The following is a 7,979-nucleotide window of genomic DNA, read 5'->3' as shown; positions in this document are numbered from 1 at the left end:
TCTTTGCGTCGGTGGAGTGTACCTTTTTCTTCCTTTTCGTATATTTTTTCGTGAAATTTAGATTAGAGTTGTCACAGAGTCGTTCACGCGATTAATTGGTTCGTGAGTGACCCTCTTAACATGTCGTTTCTCAGGGTTTTATACTGGTTAAGGCCTTATCACAATGGGCTATTCTTTCTCCAACCTCCAACTAATCGGCGGTACCACCAACCTCCAATTAATCGCAGTTTTTTTTTTCAAACTATATTGTTTTCTCAACAATTTACTTGAGAAGTCCTTTGACATACTTGAGGGAAACTATTTTCTTCCATATAGAACTCTTTCCCGATAGCTGTGGGCTACAAATCTGCTCCAACAGTCGAAGGAAAACAGCCCAGTGTGATAAGGCCTCTAGTTTCGGACGGCTCTGTTTGAAGAGAACATAGAATAAATCTATGAATAGGAATAATAGGAACTAATGGACATGGGACGGCATAGTGGCAGGAGCATGATTCACGCTACTAGCAATTTGTTCCATAATAGTTACAACGACAAAGCGATTGAAAGATTCGTAGCTAACTTGCACATGAATGACTTCGGAATCAGAAAGATTCCAAGTTTCGAGACTTTTGAAGCCTCGGTGGTTGAGAGGGTTAAGACACTGTACAGTCTTACTGATGGCTGAGCAGTAGGTTCTAGTCCTGTGTGCGACTGTCATAAAGATTATAATGTATATATATATATATATATATATATATATATATATATAATGTACGAGGTTCGTAGATATAGGTAGACAAGTGAGGTAGAAAGGGGGATAGATTATGAAAGTTTCATTTTATTGGATCGGCTGTTTGGTAAACAGCAGTTCGAAGGCTAGAAGGCGAGGTATTGTATAACTTCACTCTTAGTGTTATGTCTATAAACAAGTGTCTGAGGACTCTATTTAATTGCTGTATGTGGGTTTTACTTTTGCCGATATGACCTGCGTCAATGTGGAGTGAATTCGAGATTGCTTGACTAAACAATATTGTATGCGAATTTGTAATGGTGGATCTGATTGGAGGAAGAGTGGAAGAGAAAATTCAATTGGTTCACGATTGTAAGATAACGCTCGTAGGGGATTTTCTTAAATATAAAGTTAAAGATCATTGGAATAAGGAAATCATGACGTCACTGCAGAACTGACCTAGGACCCAAATTGAGTGTTCTTGACGGGATTCCTTGCGAGAGCTTTGTAGAGTGTTGTGTACTAAAATCAATAGAAAGAAGATCATAGCTAAAGGGAAATAGATTGAACTGAGAAGTTGAAGCCTGACCATGCAATATACAAATTATAAGTCTATGAATTGAATAAGTTATCTCTCCGGAGGCATGTGTGTGTGTGTGTGTGTGTGTGTGTGTGTGTGTGTGTGTGTGTGTGTGTGTGTGTGTGTGTGTGTGATTCACATCCAAAGAACAATGTGAATCACACACACACACACACACACACACACACACACACACACACACACACACACACACACACACACACACACACACACACACACACACACACACAGGGATCGAGTGGCCGGGGTATGTTTTCTATTACGTATATTTTGTTTTCTCTTGTCTTTGTTGTGGTCGCCCGATCGTCAATAATGATTCACATCAAAGGTGGAACTATTTGCTTCAGTACAATTTATCCATTGGACGTTTGAAAGGCATTGGATGTAGCTGAGAGAATCTCTCAAACATTTGTTTAGGCCGAAATTAGTTCAAGGTTTTTACATAAACAAAGTGCTTTTTCTATCGGGTCACCAAAATATTTAGAGACTCAACTAAAATAAGATTTAACTTCAGTAACAACCTATGAAATATATCTAGAAAATGTCAATATGGTTTTTTTTTCTTTAAAAAAGGAAATAAAAGTAATTGATGAAGTTGACATAGAGCTTCAAGATAAGGAATTTGTAATATAAGATAACACGACAAGATGACTTAACAAGATAGAGGAATTCATAACATCAGAGTTGAATATAATTCTTTATTGTCAATTAGACAAGAATCAATAGCCTCAACGAATCAAAATCTTAATTTAACCCACGAAACAATGAATAGACCAAAGTATTTCGGAAATCCTAGCATAACGCATGTGCTCGAAATTTTAAATTTCCATTTCTTTAAGAATCAAATATATTTACTGTCTGCAATTCAAAAAGACTAGATATTTTTTTATTAACCTATAATCCTACATTGAATTTCATTAGGGGCCAAAAGGTCTAGTTAGTAATCTAGGTTATTTAGTAAATCTAAGTCGGTAAATAACAACACTGTTTCAGGTCTGACCTCTCTTAGTTAAACAACCTAATAGAATTTACTGCGCGATCATTTCAGCCTTCAAAAGAAGTAAAATGCGTAGATTCGACATGACTGGATTTTGAAGCCTTTGATACTCGCCCACTCACCAGACCACTAAAAGGATTATCTGATTGGACTATCATTCCTTCAACTTCCGATTAATAGGCGGTACCGACAATAAAGATGATAATAATGATGATGATGATGACGATGGCGATGACGACGACGACATTGGTAAAAATAACAGTAATAACATTTGTGTATACATTGTGACGAATGTGGATAGGTAAAGGGAACACGGGGTGAGGGAAATACTTTTATTCCTGACTAGTTTCGCCTGAGTGGCTTCTCCAGAAGCCTCTGAAGAAGCCACTCAGGCGAAAGTAGTCAGGAATAAAAGTAATTACGTCAGCTCGTGTTCCCTTTACCTTCTATCCACACAGTAATAACATTATTGATAATAATAATAATAATGATGATGATGATAACAATATTGATAATAATATGAATAATAATATTAATGATAAAAATAATACTTTATTGTCATTCTGTAAAAAAAAAACACATCATGAAACTCTTTGGAAAAGTTACATAATCTACAACATTAAAAAATCTTAACACATATTACATATGTACAACATGATAGTACATACAATGATAATTCGCGAGTCAACTGAGCACTAACACTATCATAGTAATGGTGATTGGATCACTTGGATATATTTTCACATAGATATGTACAGGGGAAAGCTTCTTACGAAATCATAATTTTTTCTCTAAACGTCAGAAATGGAAATAGTATTAGTAACATCGAAATAAAATGCTTCTGTGACAGAATTTGAAAATTATTTCACATTGAACACCAATCAGACAAGAAGCAATGACCTTAAAACTTTAGGGTGCAGAAGTCGGGAGAGTAGAATTGGTTTTGTAGACTGCCTAATCAATGAATAACCCTTTCATATATTAAATTTGAAGCTCGGTAACATCAATCAAATTGCTGGACACGGAATGATTTGAACGATAGACAATTGCATCCATGCCTAAGTGCTAAATTGTTTTTTAACCCGGACGTCAATCTTGCGGTTGTCCGGAACCGTTCACACATGAAACGCAGTAATGGTTACAAAATGGACAGATTTAGACTTAAAAAGGAAATAGGCAAGAATTGGTTTACTAATAGGCTGGTCGACGAATGGAATAAACTTAGTAACCATGTAGTAAGCGCTGAAACTATCAGTTGTTTTAAGAAACGATTAGACATCTTTATGGATGGGGATGACAGGTGGTGATGGATACGGAGCTGCCTAGTGGAGGCCCTATGGTCTCTTGCAGCCTCCTTCATTCTTATGTCCTTATGTTCTCATGAAATAGGAGGAGGTATCCAATTTATGAAACTCTGTTAGCAGTGGCGATGCGCTAAGGGAAGGGTGTACCGGCAAGAATCTGAGGGTTGCCTAGTGTAGGCCCTATGGTCTCTTGCAGTCTCCTTCATTCTTATGTTCTTATGAAACAGGAGGAGGTATCTACTTTATGAAACTCTGTTAGGAGTGGTGGTGCGCTAGGGGTAGGGTGTACCCCTAAGAAGTCTCTTGCAGTCTTCTTCATTCTTATGTTCTTATGAAACAGGATGAGGTATCCACTTTATGAAACTCTGTTAGGAGTGGCGGTGCTCTAGGGGAAGGGTGTACCGCCAAGAAGCTGAGGGTTGCCACGGAAGGGGAAACGGTGCCTCGCCACCCCTGCCCCAGTGATTGGCAGTGCCTCTGCAGTCTAGTAATTGTGGAGCGGCTGTTGTACTACGGCCCCACAAACTTTGCAGCGCTCGTGATGGTCTCACCCCGCGTGTAACACTTGCCAACCACAACGATGTCTAAGGCGAATCCTGTGGACGATAGAACCGCCCTTCTACCTGGAGGTAGGTGGAATGCATCGTACCTAGTGACGAGGTAGTCCACTGTACTGGTTCTGAAGTATGAAGATTGCTGCTGTAATCGGTCCTGGCCATCAATCTGGCCTCCATGATGGTGACGCCTTTGATCTGTGTGATCGTGGGTACTAAAGGAAGTGCGATTCTGCTGAGCCTTGTCGCTTCCTCGGCATCATCATCCGCAATAATGTTCCCTGGAATCCCAATGTGACAGCGAAACTTTGCAGACCTCTCATGCTAGTGCAAGAGGTACAGCGAATGCTGGACTGTCGTCGTTAAGTAGACGTCATCTGTTGTCTTCCCCGACCGGATGGCGTCAACAGCACTCCATAAGTCTGTGGGGATCACGGCTGACCCCTGCCCAGCGGAGAGGGCGTAATCCAGGGCCTTGGAGATGGTAGCAAGCTCCGTCTGCTGCGTGGGGCTTCCGTCCCTCGATCACTATAGCGCGGTCATCTCCCATCGGTAGTCACCAAAGCTTCGCATCACCTTCATATGAGGGTGTCCATAGAGCCGTCACTGTAATACGGGCTGGTAGGGGTTTGGACCTTATGGTATCGTGGGACGATGATTGGCATAGAGAAACACACTTGTTTCTGATTCACAGAAAACAACAATCACTATGGAACAAGCAACAGGAAACTGCCTATACAATACTCCATCTCAGCGGTGTTAACTTGCCTTGTTTTCGCAAAATGCAGAATGTTTGGAGCTATACTATCGAGATGAAGGCAACAAACGATTTTCATTGCCCCTTTATTTGTAAAAATCGAGATTTTTATTCACCTCAGATATCGCGCTTAAGTTTTTTATTTTCATTTTTATTTTTCTTGTGTATTCTTTTCGTTTCTTTTACAATATTTACCTTTTGCAGATTGCTTCGATTTTTTCGCCTCTGGGTTCATCAATATTCTAATTACAAGTCCTCAGGATTTTTCTTTTTTTTTTTTACTTTTATCTGAGTCTTGTATGTTCCTTTTTTATCGTTATCTCTTTATCTCTTTCTTTCTCCTCTCTCTCTCTCTCTCTCTCTCTCTCTCTCTCTCTCTCTCTCTCTCTCTCTCTCTCTCTCTCTCTCTCTCTCTCTCTCTTTCTCTCTCCCTCTTTCTCTCTCCCTCCCTCTCTCCCTCCCTCAATCCCTCCCTCCCTCCACGTCCATGCTATGTCTAAGAAATGGGCCAAATTTCGAACAGTCTATATCTTAGTGGGCTTTTGTGACACCTCTACGGATCAGAGCCGCAGGCATTGTTTATGTTTGAAAAGAAAAGCTTCTAGTAATTGTTAACTTCTACAGTCCTTCTTTTCTACATATACATATAAATATATATATATATATATATATATATATATATATATATATATATATATATATATATATGTACATATATATAAATATATATATATATATATATATATATATAAATATATATATATAAAATATATATATACATATATATAAATACATATACAAATATATATATGTATATATATGTATAAATATATATATAGATATATATATATAAATATATATATATATATATATATATATATATATATATATGTGTGTGTGTGTGTGTATGTGTGTGTGTATGTGTGTGTGTGTATTTCAATACACGTCACATATATGCTTTTTCAGTATGATCTAGAATTCTAATTAACCGATAAAGTTTACTCTTTTTTCTGAAATCCGTAAGCAATTGATCAAACTATTAATATAATACAGTATCAGTACCGCTAACTCTGCCTCTAATCTACTCAAAATATAATAACGTGACTTGTTTAATCCGGTAGTAAATGAAATATTGTATCATGTAGTTATTCTTAATATTTACTTGATTTAGTTTTATCAGTAATGCTCAAAGGTCAATTCATTTAGTGTGTTTTTTATTTTATTTATTTATTCATTTATTTATTTATTCATTTATCTATTTATCATTTATTTTATCTATTTATTCATTTATCTATTTATTATTTATTTTATTTATTTATTTATTCATTTATTTATTTATTCTAATTTTTTATTTTTCTATTTATTTTATCTTTTTATTCTTTATATTATTTATTATCTATCTATCTATTTATTTATTTATTCATTTATCTTTTTATTCATTCATTATTATTATCATTATTTCTTTATTTTTTCTTTATTTTCTTTTTATGCTACCTCGAAGTGTCTCCGAGCCGGAAAACGTGGCCAGGCACTTGCCAGAAGGAAACGCTTCTTTGTTTGCTTAGTTATGTTTTTCCGTCTGAATCGTCGACGTCGTTCTCCTTTTTCCCTCTGGGTCCTTTATCAAGTTTAAACTCACCGCCGATAAATCCTCTGGTAGCTTCGTAGCCTGAACTCTGAGGCGCGTCTTTCCCTACAGATTCTGCAAGGGAATGATCCCATCGTCAGGCGCAAGTAGGGATCAGGATTGTCCATCACGTCTTTGCTTTCTTCGTTCGATGCTGTTATGGATGCGATCGGGCTCAAACCTTTCTATACTTTGGCGGATGACTGACCGTCATTCCTCTCTGTTGGAGACTAGCATTTCTCACTCATTTGCAGGAATGTTACACTGCTTCAGCGGGACTTTAATGTTGTATTCTTACCGTTTTTTTTTTTTTTTTTTTTTTGTCGACCATCGACAAGAAGAAAGTACTGAGACTATAATTATAATTCTCCCCTTACATTGTAGCTATTGTTTTCGCTCAGAACAAGTGTTTTTTTCATTAGTAAGTAAATTCACCCGTATGGCTGTCATGAAAAGCTACGTTTGAAATTTCGTTAAAGACCTTCTAATGCTAACTCGCTAACACTTTTGTTTTCCATTTTCAGACCTGCAGGGGACAAAGCTGCACATGTAATGACATTATTGCAGCTGGTCCAGTAGACAAGGACTTGATGCTGCTGTAGCTGTGATGCCAGTTCCTGCTGCAAAGGCGCTGTCGGGACCGAATAACGAATTGATTCAAGACGAGGAAGAAACCCGTGAGGAACTTCACAGATTCTCCTTTGGGGTCTCGACCGACAAGCACCCCGTTCATTCAGGGGCCCTGAATGGAGTTGTCAAACGTTAAAAATGTGAATAAAATGTGTAAGGCACAGAGCGCCTTGTTTCGACGTGTTTCAATGCAACGCCCGCAGTTAAAGAGTCCTTCTGCAAGGCAGTTTGACGTCTGTTTACAATTCTAATGCATCCGTCAACCAAACCTCTGCTCTGTCATAGTCTCCTCTGATCGCTTACCTCCCCCCCTCCTCCTCCTAACTCCTCTCTTCTCCTTGTCACCATGTGACAACACTATCAGCCCACATGCACAGCCTCATATACTTGTTTGTGTAAATTGTAAACTCTAGAATTTGCTATTTTTCAAATTGTGATAATCTATTTTTATCAATATTGGAAAAATATTCGCATATTCTCAAAAACATATATATAATTAATATATATATATTAATGGAAACGCATATACGAATGCTGAAAAAAACGCGAATATTCGGTCCCTCTCCAGACACCACCTTTGCGGACATTGTCATAACGAAGTCACCTCAACCCCGCTTGCGTTTTGAAGTCTTCTGGTCGCCTTTTCCCGAGAACCAACGTCATTTCCCAGACCTATCAAGGAACCCACTTGCTCTTCTCTTTACTTCCTGGGGTCACTTTCATCCTAATTATATTTCTTCTAAACCGTGTCTATTCATCTCTCTTATCTCTCTCGTGGGCATATCGTCTATCTCCCACGC

General features: G+C 37.9%; 1 protein-coding gene across 1 annotated transcript in view; it reads left to right on the top strand.

The window, feature by feature from the left end:
• The window catches only part of LOC143040185 (neuropeptide F receptor-like), a 239,568-nt gene extending 232,413 nt beyond the window's left edge, over window positions 1–7,155 (top strand). The window contains exon 4 of the mRNA XM_076210849.1: window positions 7,074–7,155. The gene's annotated coding sequence lies outside the window, so the exon portion shown is untranslated. The remainder of the gene's footprint in view (window positions 1–7,073) is intronic.
• Window positions 7,156–7,979: the final 824 nt, after the last annotated feature.

The sequence above is a fragment of the Oratosquilla oratoria genome, chromosome 28, assembly GCF_046742065.1.
Source record: "Oratosquilla oratoria isolate Oo_2021 chromosome 28, ASM4674206v1, whole genome shotgun sequence".
Lineage (NCBI taxonomy): Eukaryota > Metazoa > Arthropoda > Malacostraca > Stomatopoda > Squillidae > Oratosquilla > Oratosquilla oratoria.
The sequence above is the reverse complement of the archived record's forward strand: the minus strand, read 5'-3'. Positions and strand labels throughout refer to the sequence as shown.